We start from the raw sequence: 22,196 nt of genomic DNA, 5'->3' as shown, positions 1-22,196 counted from the left end.
CTGATTTGAAAAATGATAATCATGCCTTGATCAATTCTAACTCTGTGCTTAAGAACCAGATTGCTAAGTTAGAAGAAATTGTTGCCTGTGATGCCTCTGATTGTAGAAATGAATCTAAGTATGAAAAGTCTTTTCAAAGATTCCTAGCTAAAAGCGTGGATAGAAGCTTAATGGCTTCAATGATCTATGGCGTAAGCAGAAATGGAATGCATGGCATTGGCTATTCTAAACCAATTAGAAATGAGCCCTCTGTGTCTAAAGCTAAATCCTTGTATGAATGCTTTGTTCCCTCTGGTACCATATTGCCTGATCCTGTACCTGCTAAAGTTGCTAAAAACCCTCTTAAAAAGGGATCCTTCTCTATGACTAAATATCATGCAAATATTCCTTTAAAATATCATGTTGAGACACCCAAGGTGATCAGAACCTCTGGGGTAACTAACAAGAGAGGACCCAGAAAGTGGGTACCTAAGGACAAGATTATCTATGTTGCAGATATCCTTGATAGCTCCACTGAAACACCAATCATGGTATCTGGACAGTGGATGCTCGCGTCACATGACGGGAGAAAGGCGTATGTTCCGAGAGCTGAAACTTAAGCCTGGAGGCGAAGTTGGCTTTGGAGGAAATGAAAAAGGTAAAATTGTTGGTACTGGTACTATTTGTGTAGATAGTAGTCCATGCATTGATAATGTGTTATTGGTAGACGGCTTAACACATAACTTATTGTCTATAAGTCAATTAGCTGACAAGGGTTATGATGTTATATTCAATCAAAAGTCCTGCCGGGCTGTAAGTCAAATCGATGGCTCTGTTCTGTTTAACAGCAAGAGGAAGAACAACATTTATAAGATCAGATTATCTGAGTTGGAGGCTCAGAATGTGAAGTGCCTTCTGTCTGTTAATGAAGAGCAGTGGGTATGGCATAGACGGTTAGGGCATGCCAGTATGAGAAAGATTTCTCAGCTGAGCAAGCTAAACCTTATCAGGGGCTTACCCAATCTGAAGTTCGCTTCAGACGCTCTTTCTGAAGCATGTCAGAAAGGCAAATTCACAAAAGTACCTTTCAAGGCAAAGAATGTTGTCTCAACCTCAAGGCCGTTGGAACTTCTGCATATCGACCTTTTTGGACCAGTGAAAAATGAGTCTATAGGTGGCAAGAGATATGGGATGGTTATCGTTGATGACTATAGCCGCTGGACATGGGTAAAGTTTCTAACCCGCAAGGATGAGTCTCATGCTGTGTTCTCTACCTTCATTGCTCAAGAGCAAAACGAGAAGGCTTGTAGGATTGTGCGTGTCAGAAGTGACCATGGTGGAGAGTTTGAGAATGACAAGTTTGAGAGTCTGTTTGATTCCTATGGAATTACACATGATTTCTCTTGTCCCAGAACTCCTCAACAAAATGGTGTTGTTGAGAGGAAGAACAAAACTCTTCAGGAGATGGCTAGAACCATGCTCCAAGAAACTGGCATGGCTAAGCACTTTTGGGCAGAGGCAGTAAATACAGCATGTTACATTCAGAACAGAATCTCTGTGAGACCAATTCTGAATAAAACTCCTTATGAATTGTGGAAGAACATAAAACCCAACATTTCTTATTTTCATCCTTTTGGCTGTGTTTGTTATGTTCTCAATACTAAGGATAGATTGCATAAATTTGATGCTAAGTCTTCTAAGTGTCTATTACTTGGTTACTCTGAGAGATCTAAAGGTTTTAGATTTTATAATACTGATGCTAAGACTATTGAAGAATCTATTCATGTTAGATTTGACGATAAGCTTGACTCTGACCAGTCAAAGCTAGTTGAAAAGTTTGCAGATTTAAGCATTAATGTTTCTGACAAAGGCAAAGCTCCAGAGGAAGTTGAGCCAGAGGAAGATGAACCAGAGGAAGAAGCTGGTCCCTCTAACTCACAAACTCTGAAGAAGAGCAGAATCACTGCAGCTCACCCTAAGGAATTGATTTTGGGCAACAAAGACGAACCAGTCAGAACCAGATCTGCCTTCAGACCCTCTGAAGAGACCTTGCTCAGTCTGAAAGGATTGGTGTCCTTAATTGAACCCAAGTCCATAGATGAAGCTCTTCAGGACAAGGATTGGATTCTGGCCATGGAAGAAGAATTGAATCAATTCTCCAAGAACGATGTTTGGAGCTTAGTGAAGAAGCCTGAGAGTGTCCATGTAATTGGAACGAAATGGGTATTCAGAAACAAGCTGAATGAGAAAGGAGATGTAGTCAGAAACAAGGCAAGGCTAGTTGCTCAAGGCTACAGCCAGCAGGAAGGAATAGACTACACTGAAACATTTGCTCCAGTAGCAAGACTGGAGGCAATCAGATTGTTGATCTCTTTCTCAGTAAATCACAACATAGTTCTACATCAGATGGACGTGAAGAGTTCCTTCCTAAATGGTTATATTTCAGAGGAAGTCTATGTTCATCAACCCCCAGGTTTTGAAGATGAGAAGAAACCAGACCATGTGTTCAAATTGAAGAAATCACTCTATGGTCTGAAGCAAGCTCCCAGAGCATGGTATGAGAGACTCAGCTCATTCCTTCTGGAGAATGAGTTTGTAAGGGGTAAAGTAGATACAACTCTTTTCTGCAAGACTTATAAAGATGATATCTTAATTGTGCAAATTTATGTTGATGATATTATATTTGGTTCTGCTAATCAATCTCTATGCAAAGAATTTTCTGAGATGATGCAGGCTGAATTTGAGATGAGTATGATGGGAGAATTAAAGTACTTTCTGGGAATACAAGTTGATCAAACACCAGAAGGAACATATATCCATCAGAGCAAGTACACTAAAGAACTTCTGAAGAAGTTCAATATGCTGGAATCTACAGTGGCCAAGACTCCAATGCATCCTACATGCATTCTGGAGAAAGAAGATAAAAGTGGTAAAGTATGTCAGAAGCTCTATCGTGGCATGATAGGTTCACTTCTATACTTAACTGCATCTAGGCCAGACATACTATTTAGTGTTCATTTATGTGCTCGGTTCCAATCAGATCCAAGGGAAACCCACTTAACTGCTGTTAAGAGGATCCTAAGGTATCTGAAAGGCACCACTAACCTTGGCTTGATGTATAAGAAAACATCAGAGTATAAGCTTTCAGGTTATTGTGATGCTGATTATGCTGGAGATAGAACAGAGAGAAAAAGTACTTCTGGAAATTGTCAATTTCTGGGAAGCAATCTAGTCTCATGGGCAAGCAAGAGGCAATCAACCATTGCACTATCAACTGCAGAGGCAGAATATATCTCAGCAGCAATATGCAGCACTCAGATGCTCTGGATGAAACATCAGCTGGAGGATTATCAGATCCTTGAGAGCAATATCCCAATCTATTGTGATAACACTGCTGCAATCTCATTGAGTAAGAATCCTATCTTGCATTCAAGGGCAAAGCACATTGAGGTAAAGTATCACTTTATTAGAGATTATGTACAGAAGGGCGTACTTCTTCTGAAGTTTGTTGATACTGACCATCAATGGGCAGATATCTTTACAAAGCCCTTAGCAGAGGATAGATTTAATTTTATTCTGAAAAATCTGAACATGGATTTTTGTCCAGAGTGAAGATGGATCAGAACCTCTGACTATGATACTTCTTGATCAGAAGATGTCTAGTCCAGAAGGTAACTCAATCAGAGTGTGTGTACCCATTGGTACTGACTCTGAAGCTGAGACAGCAACACGTGTATCAGTATTTCTGATGCATAGTTCCTTGTGCCCGCGTGACAGTCTGTTATGATTGCGTGTAGATGTGCTTCTCTCCTATGTGTGATTTGTGTATTTACTGTTACTATCTATCTTTAATTTTCAACCGTTGATTTTAAATTGCTTTTTGAATCAACAACGGTTATTTGTCAAAACCCACTATACACACACGATCTCTTTCACTTCCGGTTATCCTCGTTTTTACTCTCTCTCTCTCTGCTATTTCAAAACCGCTTATCCTCGTTTTCTCTCTCGATCTCTCTTCATCTTTCAACCTTCATCTTCTACCTAAACCTTCAACCGCTTCAAAAATGGTGAGTCAAACCAGAAGAGCTACTGCAGATGCAACCCAGTTCCCTCATATGGTAGTTGGTCTAGCAACAGGTCAAAGGGATCCGGAGAATCCGACTCAAGATCTAGGTCAAGCTCAAGAGCAGATAATTCCGATTGCAGAACGGGGCTGTGCCGTTCACTGCGTATATGCTCCTGAGGAACTTCAAGTCCTGGCAGAATGGAGATTCGACCTCGACAACCTGGCTACAAATGGGTATGATCTTCGTCCTGAAGTCCAAGTTCAAGGTTGGGGAAATTACTTCAACAGGCTTCGAGGACCGGTGTATGATAAACTGATCAAGGAATTCTGGAAGCACGCCGACTGCGATGATACTCAGGTGGTATCTCACATTCTTGGAAGAAAGATCATCATCACAGAGAAGTCTTTCGTGAATTTGCTGGGTGCAGACATTGCTTTTGGGTATCGTTTCCAATTCACGGAATCGAAGCTGAAACCCAAGACGAAGGATGAGACCAACAAGGCCCTGTACACCAATTACAAACCGGGCAAGACGAATTACAAGGTAATGGACCTTCATCCCAAGCTCAGGATCTGGCACAAGATTTTGCTCCACTGCATAAACCAGAGACCAAAGGGCAGTTCCCCAGACTACATCAACTTCAACCAGAAGGCGATGTTGTTCTTCATCCAAGACCAGAAGAAGATCTGCCTTCCCTATTTCATGTTCTCCTACTTGAAGGAATGTATCCGGAAGTCTCGTACCACTGCCTCCATCAAGTCAGCGATCAAGTATATTCCCTTCGGGAGACTTTTGTCTGATCTCTTCATTGAGAGTGGCCTCATTCAAGATCTGATAAATGCTGGATGCACAGAGGATCTGACCACCATTGTTAGTGATGTCTTCACGGCAAATTCTCTAAAGAAGATGGGCCTAATCAAGAAGAAGATTGCTCCTGCCCATGAAGACACATCTTCTGAGATCAGAAGTAGAAGGATGCCTCTGAATGACTACCCTCTGTGGACACAGGCAGACAATCCTGAAGCCATTAGGTGCTATGTTGAAGACCTAAGGGCTCAAGGATTCGAAATTGATCTCGATGATTTCTTCAGCAGACTGCCGCCAGCTCCAGAGTTTCCTTCTCCTCCCAAGAAGAAAGTTCAGAGGAAGATGATCCTAGAAGAATCTTCTGAGGAATCAGATGTCCCTCTGATCAAAAAGAAGAAGGCTGGTCAATCCAAGAGAAAGCAAGATGAAACCAGCAAGCCTGATGATGGTGATGATGGTGATAATGAGGATGGTCCTCCTCAGAAGAAGAAGAAGCAGGTTAGAATTGTGGTGAAGCCTACTCAGGTGGAACCAGCTGCTGCAGTGATCAGAAGGACTGAACCTCCTGCCAGAGTGACAAGATCATCAGCACATTCAAGTAAGTCTGCAATTGCTTCTGATGATGATTTGAATTTATTTGATGCACTCCCCATATCTGCCATGCTCAAACACTCTTCAAATCTCCTCACTCCTATTCCTGAATCCCAACCAGCTGCACAAACCACCTCTCCACCACATTCCCCAAGGTCTTCATTTTTTCAACCTTCTCCTACTGAAGCACCTCTCTGGAATTTGCTCCAGAACCAACCCTCTAGGTCAGATGAACCAACCTCTCCCATTACCATTCCATACAACCCATTAACTTCTGAACCCATCATTCTTGAACAACCAGAGCTTACCCAAACAGAACCTAGACCCAGAACCTCTGATCACTCTGTCCAAAGAGCATCAGAACGTCGGGCTCTCAGACCCACGGATACAGACTCTTCCACAGCCCTTACACCTGTATCCTTCCCAACCAATGTTGCTGACTCTTCTCCCTCCAATAACTCTGAATCCATTAGAAAATTCATGGAGGTCAGAAAAGAAAAGGTGTCTACTTTAGAAGAGTATTATCTCACTTGTCCAAGCCCTAGGAGATATCCTGGCCCTAGACCTGAACGTCTAGTTGACCCAGATGAACCTATCTTGGCCAATCCTTTACATGAGGCAGACCCTTTGGCTCAACAAGCTCACCCTACCCCAGACCAACAAGAGCCTATTCAACCAGAACCTGAACCAGAACAATCTGTGTCTAACCAATCCTCGGTTAGATCACCCCATCCTCTGGTTGAAACTTCAGAACCTCACCTTGGAACCTCTGAACCCAATGCTCAAATGTTTAACATTGGCTCTCCACAAGGTGCCTCTGAAGCTCACAGCAGCAATCACCCAGCCTCTCCTGAAACCAACCTCTCCATAATTCCTTACACTCACCTCCGACCCACATCTCTCTCTGAGTGCATCAATATTTTCTATCATGAAGCCTCTTTGATGCTACGCAATGTGCACTGTCAGACTGACCTAAGTGAGAATGCTGAACATGTGGCTGATGAGTGGAACAATCTGGGCACTTGGCTAGTGGCTCAAGTTCCAATTATGATGCAGCTCCTGCATGCAGAGGGAAGTCAGAGGATTGAGGCTGCAAAGCAAAGGTTTGCTAGAAGGGTGGCTCTTCATGAACAAGAACAGAGACATAAGCTTCTTGAAGCTATTGAAGAAGCTCAGAGAAAGAAAGAACAAGCAGAAGAAGCTGCACGTCAAGCAGCAGCTCAAGCTGAACAAGCCAGATTAGAGGCAGAACGACTTGAAGCTGAGGCTGAAGCCCTTAGATGCCAAGCACTTGCACCAGTAGTGTTTACTCCTGCTGCTTCCATTCCAGCTCCTCAATCTGCTCAGAATGTTCCTTCCGGTTCTACTCAGTCAAGCTCGTCCAGACTCGACATCATGGAACAGCGTCTTGACACTCATGAATCCATGCTAATTGAAATGAAGCACATGATGATGGAACTTCTGCGTCGAACTGATAAACCCTAGTTTTAGGATCTCTTCGCTTTTCTTTTTCTTTAACGTTGTTTTATTTTTGTTAACTTCTGTTTCTTTTTATTTATTTATTCTACTTTGTTCGTTTGTGATTATCTATGCATATCTATATATATTTTTGTCACATATGTTTGCAAAAATCTTTTTATTCATAATCTCTTTATGTTTACATCATACATTCTTTCCATAAAGTCTAGAATGGAGAATCCCTCCTCATTCTTCTGCACTCCTGGCGCTGCTCTGACCTATCCTTCTCCAGACGCTCCAGTGCATGCTGGATGTTGTTGAGCCTGTCCTTTAGCTCATCCCTCTCCAGAATCTCTTATGCAGTCTTGAGCTTCTCTTCCAAACTCTCTTTTTCTTCCAGCAGCTTGAGTTCAAGCCGGCTGAGTTCTTGCACCTCCTCCACGAAGGCAAGAAATTCCCTCAAGTCTCTCTTCAACTCTGGACGCAGGTCCTCCTCCAGCAGTGTCCGTGTTAGCTCCGAGATGGTCATTGTACCCTCTGGATGCCTGATGTTAAGGAACAAGTCCTCCTCGAAGGCCTTCTTCCTCAGCTCTCCTAGTGCTACGATGTATGATGCCATTTTTTTTCTGAAACTTATTCGAGGTGTGAAGCTTACCTTTCTCTCCATCGCATTATATAGGGTTCACTTTCTCTCTGAAAGTTAATGCTCCTACAGTTTCTCGAGGTTAAGTTCTTGGTAACTGACCCTTCTCTTTACTCCCTTGACCGGTGGTAAACGTTCTTCTCTTGCATTAACTCTTCTATTCATTTCGCCTAACTCTGATTCTTGCATCGTTTTCATTTTCTTTAAACTTAGACCTTCTCTAAGGGGGAGTACCCTGTACTTCAAACTAAGTTTTTCACACCCCAAGCTTTTTGCTTATGCCAAAAAGGGGGAGTAAACCCAGTTTTTGATGTGTAAGATGTGTTAGTGTGATTTATTTTTTTCTTTTGGAGAATTTAAGAGTTCCACCTTCATGACCATAGATGTGTCACTGGGCAAATACAAGGAATACATTTCACTTCTTCTGAAGTGATTCCAAGTTGACTCTGATACCCAAGACTCTGATACCTTGTCCGTGACTCTGATTACTTATGCGCTCTGATTACTCGATTTTCATCTATGTCATAAGTTTTTCACTCTGAACTCTTATATCATTTAGCTCAGAATCTAGACCTTACTAATGTTTTCATCAAGTATTAGATTCAGGGGGAGCTAAGCTTAGAATCAAGCAGTGACTTGAATTCAGAATGAGCAAGATAAACTATTCACATCAGGATAAGTCTTATTCTATATCCCTAAACTCTGAGTGAATTCAGTTTAATGTTTAAGAATTGTTCATCAAAAATCTTAGTTTTGTCATCATCAAAAAGGGGGAGATTGTAAGATCAAGTTTTGATCTAGTAGTACAACTCTATGTTTTGACGATTACATGTTAACCTTTTGATATGAACAATTGTGGTACTCTAACGTGTTTTTCTGAGTGTGCTATTTGCAGGCTTTGACCTCAACTCAATCTCACACAAATCAGAAGCACTGTGTATAAAGAGCGACCCAAGCAACGCTTTCGCATTCACCATGTTCAGTATGAACAGTGGAAAAGCTTCAGAAGTTCTGAAGATTATACAAACTCTGATGTGGACTCAGTCACTAGAAGTTCTGAAGATCCAGAAAGTCTGATAACCAAGAAACACTGAAGGCTCAGATATTCTGATGGTGTAGAAGACTCTGAAGATCCAGAAGCTGATTAGTGAAATTCTGTTGTCCAGAAGCTAGATACTCTGAAGGCCATGTTCTTCCCTCTGAGTTCAGAATCAGAAGAAACATTGATCAGAGGATCTGGGCTTTCCCTCTGACTCTGATCAACCGGCTTCACAAGTTCCAACATGAAGCATTCCCCTGATCAGAAGTCTCCTAGGTTTAAAGGTCAAGTCGCTATCCAAGTACAAAAGCAACTGTACCTTCCTGACGACCTACCTAACAGTCTCAGACATAGCAGAAGCTGGATTTTCCAGAACTGCCGTCCAACGGTAGCATTTTCCATGCAACGCTCAACCCTAATCCTTGGAGTATATAAAGAGGCTGAAGACTGAAAGAAGTGGCTAGAAGCATTCACATACGCGCAAGACAAACTCAAATTCTTCTAAGCTTTCTTTCATCTGAAATTCATTGAGTTTACTATTAGCTTTTTAGAAGCAAATCTCTTGTAAACAATTCTTTGATAAACAGTTTGTTTAGTTCCTTTAGGAGATCAAGGCTGATCGGATCCTAGAGAAGACTAAGAGAGTGAATCTTAGTGTGAGCTAAGTCAGTGTAATTGTTAGTCACTTGTAGGTTTCAAGTGCAGTTGTAACTCTTACCTGATTAGTGGATTGCCTTCATTCTAAGAAGGAAGAAATCACCTTAACGGGTGGACTGGAGTAGCTTGAGTGATTTATCAAGTGAACCAGGATAAAATCCTTGTGTGCCTTTCTATCTCTTATCTTTAGCACTTAAAGTTCTCGGAAGATTTGTCAAAATCTTTAAGGTAGAAGCTTTATACTGAAAACGTTATTCAAACCCCCCCTTTCTACCGTTTTTCATACCTTCATAGGGGTGGAAATGGGCTGGGCTAGGCTGGGCATTGCGAGGCTTAGGCCTGGCCTGTATTCGGAACTTGCAGCCCAAGCTTTGGCTTGTGGCCTTTCGTAGGCCAAATTTTAAAGCTCAGCCTGGCCTTCTAGGAGGTCTTGCCTAGCCTAAGAGCCAGTTCGAAAGCCTACTTACCTAAAAATATAATCTTAAAGAAGCTTATACGCTTAAAGGCCACAAACTTATAGCCATATGACAACAAACTTATCTGAGGCCATTAACAAAGTGTTGAAGGGTGCAAGAAACATGCCTATAACTGCTTCTGAGGGTGGGCGTCGATATGGCCATATGACAACAAACTTATCTGAGGCCATTAACAAAGTGTTGAAGGGTGCAAGAAACATGCCTATAACTGTGATGAGGGTGGGCGTCGATATGGCCATATGACAACAAACTTATCTGAGGCCATTAACAAAGTGTTGAAGGGTGCAAGAAACATGCCTATAACTGAGGGTGAAATGCACGTACGGGAGGATGGTGGATTACTTTGTTCAGAGAGGTCAGGCAGCAGCTCGTGAAAAGGCCGCTGGCCACATATTCTGTAAAAAGGTCATTGTAGCCATAGAAAAGAATGTTCTACTCGCAGGTGCTCATATCGTGCGCACGTACAGCATCTATAGGACAAGGTTTGAGGTGGAGGAAGGTTTTAACCAGCGAAGGCATCGCAATGGGTATGTATGGTCTCTGCGGTTGGACAATAGAACATGCGAATGTGGGCGCTTTCAAACATTCAAGTATCCATGTGACCACGCAATCGCTGCCTGTATGCATCAAAGTTTAGACTATTGGAGTTTGGTGGACCCTGTTTATACGCTTCAGAGCATATTGGATGCGTATCAAGGACAGTGGTATCCCATTGGCAATGATCTGAACATGCCACCAAGGGAAGGGGATCGAATTGTTCCAGATCCGTCCACGGCTAGGGCGAAGGGTCGTCCTAGGTCAACCCGAATAAGAAATGAGATGGACTTGACGGAGCCTCAATCAAGTCGAAGATCTGTTTCGCTACAGAGATAGATGTTGTTCTTGTGTGTGAGGGATGTTCTTGTGTTTGAGGGTTGTTTTTATGTTTGGTTGCTTGTGTTTGTTGTGTGTTTGTTGATTTTGTGTTTGCCCCAATAATGTGGTGGAAGTACACAACTATTATGAGGTTGTATTAATTATGATGATCAAGATGAGAAATGAGTTTATGATTAAACTAATGTTTTTCCCTTCTATTCATTAATTAACAAAAACAATACAATAGATCAATGATGAGTTCGGTGGGATCCTGTTCCGCAATCAGGCCAAGGTGTGTCTCTCGCTACTCGATATGGCCTACCCTCCAGTTCTGCTTGGTTCTCATGTTGGCTACCTTGGCCATAAGAGAGTCCATGTTGGATGTTGGACTCTTTGTCTCCTACTCTAGATGCTTGGTTCAAGTCAAACACAAAGCTAGCCTGTGCATGGCTGATCGCATCTGGGTTTGCAACATTCCAGAATGATGGTCGGGGATTCAACACGTCAGAAGCTCGGGGGATATCCAACACTTCACTTACACCACCGCCTCCCCATCCAGGTATAGGGCTCCATCCTTGGGGATGAATGTGCTGCATTACCCGTGTCCTGAACTGGTCATAAATCGAATGAGGGTCCTGTTGAAAATATTGTTGTGACTGTGATTCACCGAAATGCATGTCCGGAATGTATGGCCTCCAGACAAACTACACATCCAAATTAGACGAAAAAAATTAAGAACATAAACATAAAATGATTGAGACAAGATATCAAAATAATATAATATTAGCGTAATATAATATTAGCATAACTAACTCACGTCTTCAGCTCTCAGTTCGTCGAGCTTGATCCGCCACAAATCAATTTGATTCGTTTGACGACCAACATCAACACGATTTGGGTTTCTTCCCCACCTGAAATAAAATTTATTAAGGATTTATTAACGGCTTATTTTGTCGCATTTATGTGAACAAATAAATATAACTACTTGTAAATTACGTGCATACCTTCCTGCGAGGGGGCAGCCGAGTGACAATATCGGTATGGTTTCAGGGGCAGTCATTGGAATCCTTTCCCAAGCCCAGATTTGGAGCAAATAAGTACAACCACCGATTTCTTGTCGTTCATAACCGGTTGCATGGCATAACTCATGATAGAGAGTTGCAAGCACGGCCGAACCCCAACTGTACGTGGAGGCCAGATCTAAATTCTCTATTAGTAGTAGATATCTTAGAGGCACATGTGATCCCGAGTGGTCGGGTAATAAGAAAGTGCCAATCAGGCGCAAAATGAATGCTCTTGCAGCAAATTCAGCTTCTGCCGGCTCAAGTGCACCTAGGTTTTGAAAATCAAAACACTGGTTTAACCATCTCATGTTTAAAAAACTTCCTCTAATAGCACGTCGCGGTGGAGTGACTCCTAGCGCACGATTAACGAGATCAGACCAGTCACACCATGTCACCCCGGTAACAGGTTGCCCATCAATATTTAGTCCCAGCTGAACGGCAACATCTTGAAGAGTGATGGTGCACTCTCCAAACGGCATATGAAAGGTGTGCGTCTCGGGCCGCCAACGCTCCACCAGTGCTGATATCAACACTTTGTCTTGTTTGATAGAACCACATAGAGCGGCCTCGTAAAATCCAGCCAGTCGAACATATTGTTCGATTTGTGGAGGGACAACATTCAAAGGAATGTGGGGTAATCTCAGCTTCAAGACTTTCTTATTTGTTTGGTTCCAAACATATCCGACACATGTTTGTTTTGTTTCACCAACAACGTCGGATTTTTTGGACCGAGAGTTAGCACTGCTTCATCCGCCATTTACAAAACCTTCATGAAGTAATAACATGCAACCGAAAATTAGGCATCAAAGAAAGTTTGAGACTCAAAAACAAATGATAAACTAAAATATTTGAAAGGTAAGAATGAGAGATAGAGTTAGAAATAATTACCAACAATATAGAGACTTTTACACTTGAGAGAGTTTGAGGGTAGGTAGAGCTTGAGAGGTATCAAACTTATCACTTGAGAGTTCAGAAATGAGGCTTGAAAGTTGAGAATTGAGAGAGTTGGAGAGGTGAAGTCGAGCATGCATGGAAAATAACTTCAACATTTATGGGGGTCCTTTTATAGGGGTTTCAGACCGCCAGAAATGCTCAATATGGCCGACAAGCCATTCGCGAGATCAGTTGCGAATGCATGATCGTGGCCGACAAGCCATTCGCGTGGCAAGCTGCGAAATCCTTTGCATGCCTCTGCAACTCTGCACCGTCCCATCCATGTCAGCCATTCGCGAGCATTGTTGCGTATGCCTCCTGTTTCTCAGTCAAAACACAAGACTGCATCGGGAAGGAGGAGAATCTCTCCTGGCGCACCAGATTCTCCTTCTCTTATTAGGATTCGCAAGGTACCTTACGAATGGCTGCCGTTCAACCTGACAAAGATGCCGTTCATGTCATTCAGTTCTGGAAAAGTTGTTTGTCCTATTACCATTCGCATGGAATCTCTCGAATGCTTACAGAAACTACCCCAGACAGCTAATTTTGTTTTTTTTCACCCCCTTTCTCCAATTAATAATTTTTTTTACGCCATTCAGAAAAAAAAAAGCCAAACTTTGGGGTTGCTGAGAAAATGTTCGTCATCCCTTACCAATTAATGTGGGTTCATGACATTAGACTTTAATGTCTACTTTTGTCATATTAGCGTGGATTTTTTGCCGAATGTCAATTTTCTTATATCGTACTCATTTCTGGTGTCCATCTAAACAATTGTATACGGTAAGAAGGAGAGCGTCTGCAAAGAGAAACATCGGAGAGACACAACCCTTATCGACGTCGCCTTAATCAAGTTCGAAAAATCTATACTCTAATAAATATAAATTGAAAGACTAAACAACATCAGGTTAATCTCTTCATGTTTAATTTTAAAACTATCCTAGTAACTAAATTAAAACATAAAGCATGTTGTATAAGTTAAAATTTATGATTTAATATACTATGGGGTAACATGTCCCACACAATAACAAGCTGCATCTAAAAAAACCCCATTATTTCTGTACTCAAATATGTATGAACAAAACGGGAGACTTTCCTAGATCAAAATAAAACAATGATATATACACACCTCATGTTTTAAACACTTCATTTCCACCTATTTTTATTTCTATCTCTCTCTTTTTATCATCTATCACATCTCATATTTTCTTTCTTTTACTTTTTTTTTTCTTCCTATCTCTCACCTCCTCCACCTCTTTCCACCTCATTTTAGAGGTGTGAACACATTATTCTAAGTTAATAGTAACATATGGATTCGAGAAACATGCATTTTTAACATGAATACATATTTAAGGATAAAATCTTAAATTTGGTTACCAATTTTTCTAGCCTTCATAGACTACAATAAGAAAGACATAGTGACATAGTTAAATATAAGATTACAGAAGGACAAATACAAATAATTACTAACATGCAATGTCAAGCTATACCTGCTACCTGACTATACGCTACAATTTCCATGGGATCAATAGAAGAACTAATGAAATCACTCGACATTGTCTGTTCAGAGTTGCTTCCTTGATCCCCTGCAATTGTTTCATGTGGATACAAAGAAGGCTTCGGAGGCATTCCAATGTTTTCAACATCTCCTTCAAGCATCTCTACTACTTCCCTCATTGAAGGGCGATCATCAGGCTTCAATTGTATACACCAAAGCGCGACAATGATCATCTTCGCGATTTTCATTTCCTCCTCTTCAACACCTTCCAATTCTAGGTCATTCTGTTTTCCAAGCTGATCATGAATCCAGAAGAGAAAGTAAAGCTGGCTTGAATGCTCCACATGGGGATTCAGATTTTTCCTATTGCTTGCCATCTCCATCAAAAGCATTCCAAAGCTATAGATCAGCCTTATAAGACACACCACCAATATTTTTGTAGAACAATTCCGGAGCCATGTACCCAATTGTTCCTCTTGCAGCAGTCATTGTGACAATGCTATTATCAACCGGATACAGCTTGACCAATCCAAAGTCAGAGATCTTTGGGGTGAAGTTCTCATTTAGTAGGATGTTGTGGGGCTTAATATCAAAATGCAAAATCTTCATCTCACATCCATGGTGGAGATAAGAAATCCCACGAGCTACTCCAATTGCTATACTATATGTTTTTTCAAGGCTTAAATGTATACTTCCTTCTTTAGAGAAAATGAATTTATCAAGAGATCCATTGGGCATGAATTCATAAATCAGAGCATGCTTTGGTCCTTCAATACAAAATCCAATTAGTTGCACAACATTTAAATGATGCACCCTTCCAATGGTTGCTACTTCATTAATGAAGTCTTCCCCCTTTCCTTTTGATTTAGTCAACATCTTTAGGGCCACACATGGCCCGCTACGAAGGTTCCCCTTGAACACAGTGCCATAGCCTCCTTCACCCAACTTGTCTTTGAAACCTTTGGCCATCTTTTTTATTTCATTGTGTGAGTATCTGATAGGCACTAGGTGACTTTGTTGTAGATATACTTCAATATTTTCATACATTGAAAAATGTCTTTTTCTCCATTTGTGTATCAAAAGTGCTAAAATAAATGTCACCCCAAAAAGAAATCTTCCAGCCAAAATTGATGGTAAAACATAGTGGCCCGTGGTCAATCCTAATTTGTAGTATGTAAATCCTTCATAATTGTTGTTTCGTCCTTTTATTATTTCAGAGATTCCTGTAAGTTCACATAAAAAAATAACAATTTTACAATATCAAACAGAAAAGCAAGAATATATATATGTATATATGTGTGTGTGCGCGCGCCTTTTGTTGGGAATTAATTAAACAATAAGTTTGGAGTTCAAAATTTACAACTAGTTAGACCATCTCTAATGGTGGGATTTTATTTTGGGACATAACTCACTTTTTCTGGGGTCACATTGCCACATAAGATTTAAGACACTCATAAGGTCCCCATGCACATTTCACTCTAGTGGTTGAGATCTTATTTTACTTTTGACTGGACCCACGGTACCCAATATATTTATATTATTTATTTCCCTCCTTATTTTTCACTTTGATTTTGTTATTGAAAGAGAGAGAAACAAATATTATTTTATTTAAGATCCCAGATTTGAGAGTCGCTGAGCTAAGGCACGACACTTAGCAAAAACTAAAATTTCATGCCATGTAGGATAACCCCATTGGTGGAATCTAATAAGATCCGAATCTTATTTTAAGATATCAAACTAAAGACTTATGCTCTTAGTGATGGTCTAGATAAACATATTATAAAAAGCCAGATTTCGATGCTCTATGGTTGAGTGAATGTGTGGTTGGTAATTGTTATAATTTATAGCCTCAAACCGTTGTAGGTATTGGCACCCAAAAATCCATAACCATTACTAGAGCAGCCGAAACCTCTTGCCAGCCAACGTGACATATTAGTCGTTGAGGAGTATTAGGCTGGCAAGCTCAAAGCTTTTTCACCCTTGTTGAAGGCAAGGAATGCAAAGAAGTTCACTTTGGTGACAGAGGAGGAAGAAGCATTCAAAAAAATTAAAGAAGCTTGGTAAAAAACTCTTGTTCTTATCCTACCTCAGGCAGGGAAGCCATTGGAGTTATATCTGGCCGCGATAACTGTGTCAGTCATGGGATGCAGAGGATTTAGAGCAACAAGCTCATCATAGACTTGCTTTGCTGATTTTGTGGCATTTGGGTTCTAGGTTTTCATTTTAAAAGCTTGGGCGAGGTGATCCTTAAGATCATACGGTCTCTCCCCCACAAGAAGATTTTTAATGATTAGCTTCTTTTCATTCAGAGCATCCAAATATTTTTCTAACCATGAAGATTGCTAGTACAATTCATAGCGCTTCATAGTGTGTTCGTGGATTTATTGGGTGAGGGTCTCATACTAAGACTTTAAGGAGGCGATCTCCTTCCAGATCATCTCTAGCTCAGCGGTTAAAACCTTCTTGCAATTAGGCATTTCAACTTCAACTTGAAAGCCATCCCACCTCATCTTGTCGATCTCAGAGAACTGTGGAGTGTAATCATCTTTCTTCCTATTGAGATCAGCTCGCCGGTTGAAGCTAGCTAGGCAGGCTCCTCTCGATTCACTACTGGCCCAACCTGATCCTACTACTAGTAAGAGCCCACCACTTCATCATGTTGTTCATCATATCGTCCCTTAATTTATGTAGGAAAATAAAATATACAGTACCTCTGGGTAAGAGAGAAAGAAAGCAAAGAGAGACAAAGTGAAAATGGAAAACACAAAGATATAAAAATCAACATAGTGTGAAGTGTACGTCTGATATTAAAAAAATTGATACGGTGAGATGAGAGAGAGAGACTAGAGAGAGAGAGAGAGAAAGAGAGAGAGGCGAGAGCGGGAGCGGCGCTGGAGGGTGAAGTTTGATGGCAGAGGACCATGGCGGATTAGACATGATGGCTATGCTGCGACAGAAGGGAACTTGAGAAGCAAAGCCGATAACATAAACATTACCTCGTTCTTGTTCTCTAACTTCCCTGAAGAAGTGGGAGAAACAGAGCTTTGGAAACACTTCCAGAGATGGGGGAGAGTCTAGGAGATTTACATCCCGAACAAGAAGGACAAGCTAGGAAGGAGGTTTGGGTTTGTTAGGTTCCTTAATGTTCCTAACCCAGCACTACTGGAAAAACAGCTAGACAAACTCTTTGTGGGAGGGAGGAAGCTTTACGTGAACCACCCCAGATTTGAAAAAGGGACTAGCGTTTCTTTGAGGGAGACTGGACAGAAAGGAGGGGAGACGGGATTCGGGGGTCGTGGATACCATAATGGGAAAGCTTCATATGCAGAAGTCCTCTTACAGGGAGGAAAGACACAAACAAAAGGATCGGTGGAAAGTAAAGATCCTGAGAGGAGTAAACAGAAGGCGGAACAGAGTGGGTGTGACATAGAACTCAAGCTGGAGGACCCCCAATGGATTGGTTGAAGCAGAGCTATGTTGGGAGGATTCGTGATGTCACTAAACTACAGCTGATCAAAGAGAACTTCCTTGTGGGATCCTGTCCTGTTCAAGCTAGGTTCATGGGCGACAACTTAATTCTCCTTACAGGGAATTCCGAAGCAGATTTGTGTGTCTTTTTGAAGGAAGAAAAGGAATGGTTGCTTGAGATCTTTGAAAGCATAGAACAATGGAACCCCTCCATTGCTATTTGCGCAAGACAAGTCTGGATACGCTGCGATGGAGTCCCCTTCCACGCCTGGAATCGTCCTAGCTTTGAAACCCTTGTCCAGAGTTTTGGTAGCCTGCTGCAGATTGATGAACGAATTGTTAACTTCTCCAAGTTAGATTTTGCAAGGCTGCTGATAAGAACTCAACAAGTTGAACATGTCTCATTAATTAAACGAATTCGAATCAACAGTCTGGACTTCGTTGTGAGATTTGTGGAAGAACCTGATCCCCAACAGACCAATTTGTGGGGATTGCTGTTAGAGAAAATTCTCTGAGGCGGCGTCGGAGTCGACAGATTGGTCCTCAAAGGATTTGGCTTCTTCTGCCGCCGGTGAAGAGATGGAAGGAGGTGATTGGAGGGAGAACGATTTCGTCGATGGTGGCGCCGGGGAGGAGTGCGGCGTAGCATTGGTGGCCATTCCGAGTGGCACTTTTGAGGTCGTTGAAAGGGACTACCAAGTTGCTAAGTCTGTTGATTCAGAGCAGCATCACAAAAAGGGAAAGGTTGGTACCTCAGTTGTCAGGGGAAACCAGGACCCAGAGTAAGAGATGGAAGTCAACCTGTGTTCTGAACATAGTTTTGTTGCTGCCTGCTGCTGGCTTGTCAGACACAAACGGTGATAAGGATGAGGAGAATTTAAACCTAGGAAAGTTGGGAGCACCGGGGGGCCCACTACAAATTGTAAAAAGATTATTAAGAAGGGTTAATTCACTTGGGCAAGGCCCAGAGTCTACCTCAATTACAAAAAGGCTTGGCAACCATATCTCTTCAACAAACGAAACAGAAGACTTTATTTCGGAGTGGGGCTCACAAGATAAAGAGGATGGGGAGAAAAGTTGTCCATCGTTCAGGAAAATCGTTGACACAGTGGTCATTCAGGATAATTCAGATCGAAGAACGGAGGTGAACCAAATTAACAAGAGTCTGAAGGTGATTGAGAGCGAGGTGAACCAATTAATTCGAAGCAATCCTTCGCCCTCAAGCCAGGCGTCGTCAGTGAGAAAATAGGTTAGCTTTCAGGTTCATTCACAGTGTTCTTCTTTATCTGATACTGCAATTTCAAATTGCAATCGTTTATTCTTGGCCAATAATCGAGAGGGTGAAGCAATAAAATTATGGGGATTGGCTAAGGAGTTGGGAGTTACATATCAAGGGGATGAAAACAATATTATTGAGAGATTGATATCCATGGAATAGAGGGATGATGAGTGTGCAGTCCCTGGTAGCAGCAATGGGGCAGAAGGGGTTGTTGAGGGTAATCCATGATTATCCTAATTAAGCTACAATACTAGAGGGCAAGGGAGTCGAATTAAGTGGAGGCTTATTCGAAACCTCATCACCAAAGAGAGGGTGGAGTTTGCTTGCTTTCAGGAAATTAAATTGGAAAGCATTGACATTAATCTTTGTAAGGCACTTTGGGGAGACTCGGAGCTTGATTAGAAATTTTGTCCTTTGATTAATAGAGGGGGTGGGCTTCTATGTGTTTGGCAAGCAAATTTGTTTAAGCTGGAGGATGTTATCTTGGTAACGGATTCATGAGTCTTCGTGGGCTGTGGGGAGAAAGTGAAATTCCCTGTGTTATAACTAATATGTATGCCCCCCTGCAATTTGGAGGAAAAAAGGTCACAATGGCGGGAGGTGCTAGAGTGGAGATCCTCTTGTAATGTTAGAGTTTGGTGCTTGATTGGTGACTTTAATTCAGTTAGGACAGCGGAGGAACGACGGGGAATTAACACTCATTCTGGTTCTGGAACTGACTCACTTCGTAGGGAAATGGCAGAATTTAATGACTTTATTAATTCCTTAGAGCTGGCTCATATTCCGTTGACGGGGCGGAGCTTCACATGGTTTCAACCAAACGGCCAAGCAATGAGCCGCCTTGATAGGGCTCTTGTTTTTGCTGATTGGATGGGGGTCTGGCCAAACACGTACCAACAGATTATGGGAAGAGACTTCGCCGATCATTGTCCCCTTATCCTCTGGAATTCAAACATTAATTGGGGCCCAAAACCCTTCCGTACTGTAAATTGCTGGCTTGAGGACCCTAGACTGAAAGTGTTCGTTGAGGATGCGTGGGCTAGCTTTCAAGTCGAAGGGTGGGGATCGTTTGTTCTTAAGGAAAAATAGAAAACTCTCAAGGCTCGTTTAAAATCTTGGAACCTTGAGGAGTTTGGTGACTTGAATCTAAAAGGGAAGGAAATAGCTCTTAAACTAGAAGATCTTGATAGAAAAGCGGAGGAGGATGGATTGACTCACGATGATATTCTTGTGAAGAAAAATGTGCAGGCTGAATTTTGGAGGGTGGGGAAACTTAATGAGTCTCTCTTATATTTGAAATCTCGCTCTAGGTGGGTTAAGGATGAGGATGCAAACACTAAGTACTTCCATTCAATCATCAATTGGAAGCGAAGGAAAAATGCACTAATTGGCTTGTCTGTTAATGGCACTTGGGTTGATGAGCCAACAAAAGTGAAGGAGCATGTTTTTAATTTCTTCAGGAGCAGATTTGATAGTGACCAGCAGGAGGCCCCAAGGATGGATGGTGTCCCTTTTAGCCAACTTTCTTCCGACAACAATGTTCTCCTTACGGCTAGCTTGGACTTGGAAGAAATTAGAGAAGCGATTTGGGATTGTGAAGGTGATAGAAGCCCAGGTCCGGATGGGTTTAATTTTAAATTCATCAAGTCCTTCTGGTATCTTTTACAACATGATATCAAGAAACTACTTGACGATTTTCATGCAAACAGGATCTGGTCTAAGGGGAGTAATGCATCCTTCGTTGCCCTTGTTCCAAAAAAAGGTTTCTCCTTTGAGTCTCAATGATTTCAGACCTATTTCATTGGTGGGGTGCATGTACAAAATTGTCTCTAAAATCCTTGCTAAGAGATTAAAGGAGGTTCTACCTAAGCTGATTGACTCCAATCAATTTGCTTTTATTAGGGGGAGGAAGATGCTAGATAGTGTTCTAATTGCTAATGAAGTTATTTCGGAAGCCAAGCAAAGGAGAAAACCAACTTTTGTCTTCAAGGTGGATTATGAGAAAGCTTATGACTCGGTTAGGTGGGATTTTCTCCTCTATGTGTTACACCGGATGAACTTTTGCCCCAAATGGATACGGTGGATCCAAGGCTGTTTGGAATCCAATTCTTTTTCTGTCATGGTGAATGGAAGTCCGACTATGGAGTTCAAAATGAAGAAAGGCCTTAGACAAGGTGATCCTATGACGCCTTTCCTCTTTCTCATTGTTGCGAAACGGTTGAATGGACTCCTTAGAAGGGCGGTGGAGCTTGACAAATTCACTGGCTTCAGTTCAGGACATCTTGATGAGGTGACTGTCTCGATGCTCCAGTTTGCGGATGATACCTTGTTTATTGGAGAAGCCTCGTTCCAGAATGTGTTTACTCTTAAGTGCATTCTCCGCTGTTTTGAGTTGGTATCCGGTTTGAAGGTGAATTTGCACAAGAGCAATCTTATCGGAGTAGCTGTGGAGATCTCTAGGCTTGGAACTCTTGCTTCTCTTCTCCATTGTAGGATTGCGTCAACACCATTTAAGTACCTTGGACTCATGGTTGGGGGCAACCAAAGGAGAGTTTCTTTTTGGGATCCCGTTGTTAATAGGGTCAAGAAGAAACTTTCAGCTTGGAAAAATAAGACGGTATCATTTGGAGGGAGGATATATGCCTGATTAAAAGTGTCCTATCTGCAATACCTCTACATTACCTTTCGTTCTACAAAGCTCCAGTGGGTGTTATCAAAACTTGCCATAAGATAATGTGAAACTTTTTGTGGGGAGGTGTGGATGGAGGTGCTAAAATTGTGTGGGTAAGGTGGGAGAAAGTGCGTAGATCAAAAACTGAAGGAGGGTTAGGAATCAAAGATTGGGGGAAGTTTAACTTGGCACTCTTAGGCAAATGGAAGTGGCGGTTCTTAAAGGAGAGGGAGAGTATGTGGTGTAAGGTGCTCAAAGCTAAGTATTGTGGGATTGGAAATAACTCCAAACACTCTGCTTGGTGGCAGGATCTTTCCATTTTATGTCCAACGGAGGTTCAAGGTAGATGGTTCAGTGATAACATCAAAAGGAGAATTGGGGAAGGCAACGAAGTGTCCTTCTGGAAGGACGATTGGCTTCACCAAGGGAAGCTTATTGACAGGTTTCCTAGACTGTTTTACCTTTCAACCTAAGGAAATTGTTGTGTGAAGGATGTGGGGAGTTGGGAAAATGGAACTTGGAGATGGGATCTTAAGTGGAGGAGAGAACTTAGGGATCCACAAATCAGATTGAAGGAGAATTTGATGTCGATTGTGAATCACATTGGCTTGCGGCAGGGAATTCTTGATGGCTGGACTTGGAGTGCAACGGAAGATGGATCTATTCTGTGAGTTCAGCTTATTTGATTTTACATGGGGGTCTGATGGAAGATAG

At 41.8% G+C, this 22,196-nt stretch overlaps 1 protein-coding gene and 1 pseudogene across 1 annotated transcript in view; both read right to left on the bottom strand.

The window, feature by feature from the left end:
• The window catches only part of LOC130734454 (rust resistance kinase Lr10-like), a 74,297-nt gene that overhangs the window by 11,534 nt on the left and 40,567 nt on the right, over positions 1-22,196 (bottom strand). The window lies entirely within an intron of this gene.
• On the bottom strand, positions 13,889-19,169 carry LOC130734455 (rust resistance kinase Lr10-like; annotated as a pseudogene).

This window comes from Lotus japonicus, chromosome 1, assembly GCF_012489685.1.
Source record: "Lotus japonicus ecotype B-129 chromosome 1, LjGifu_v1.2".
Classification (NCBI taxonomy): domain Eukaryota; kingdom Viridiplantae; phylum Streptophyta; class Magnoliopsida; order Fabales; family Fabaceae; genus Lotus; species Lotus japonicus.
The sequence above is the reverse complement of the archived record's forward strand: the minus strand, read 5'-3'. Positions and strand labels throughout refer to the sequence as shown.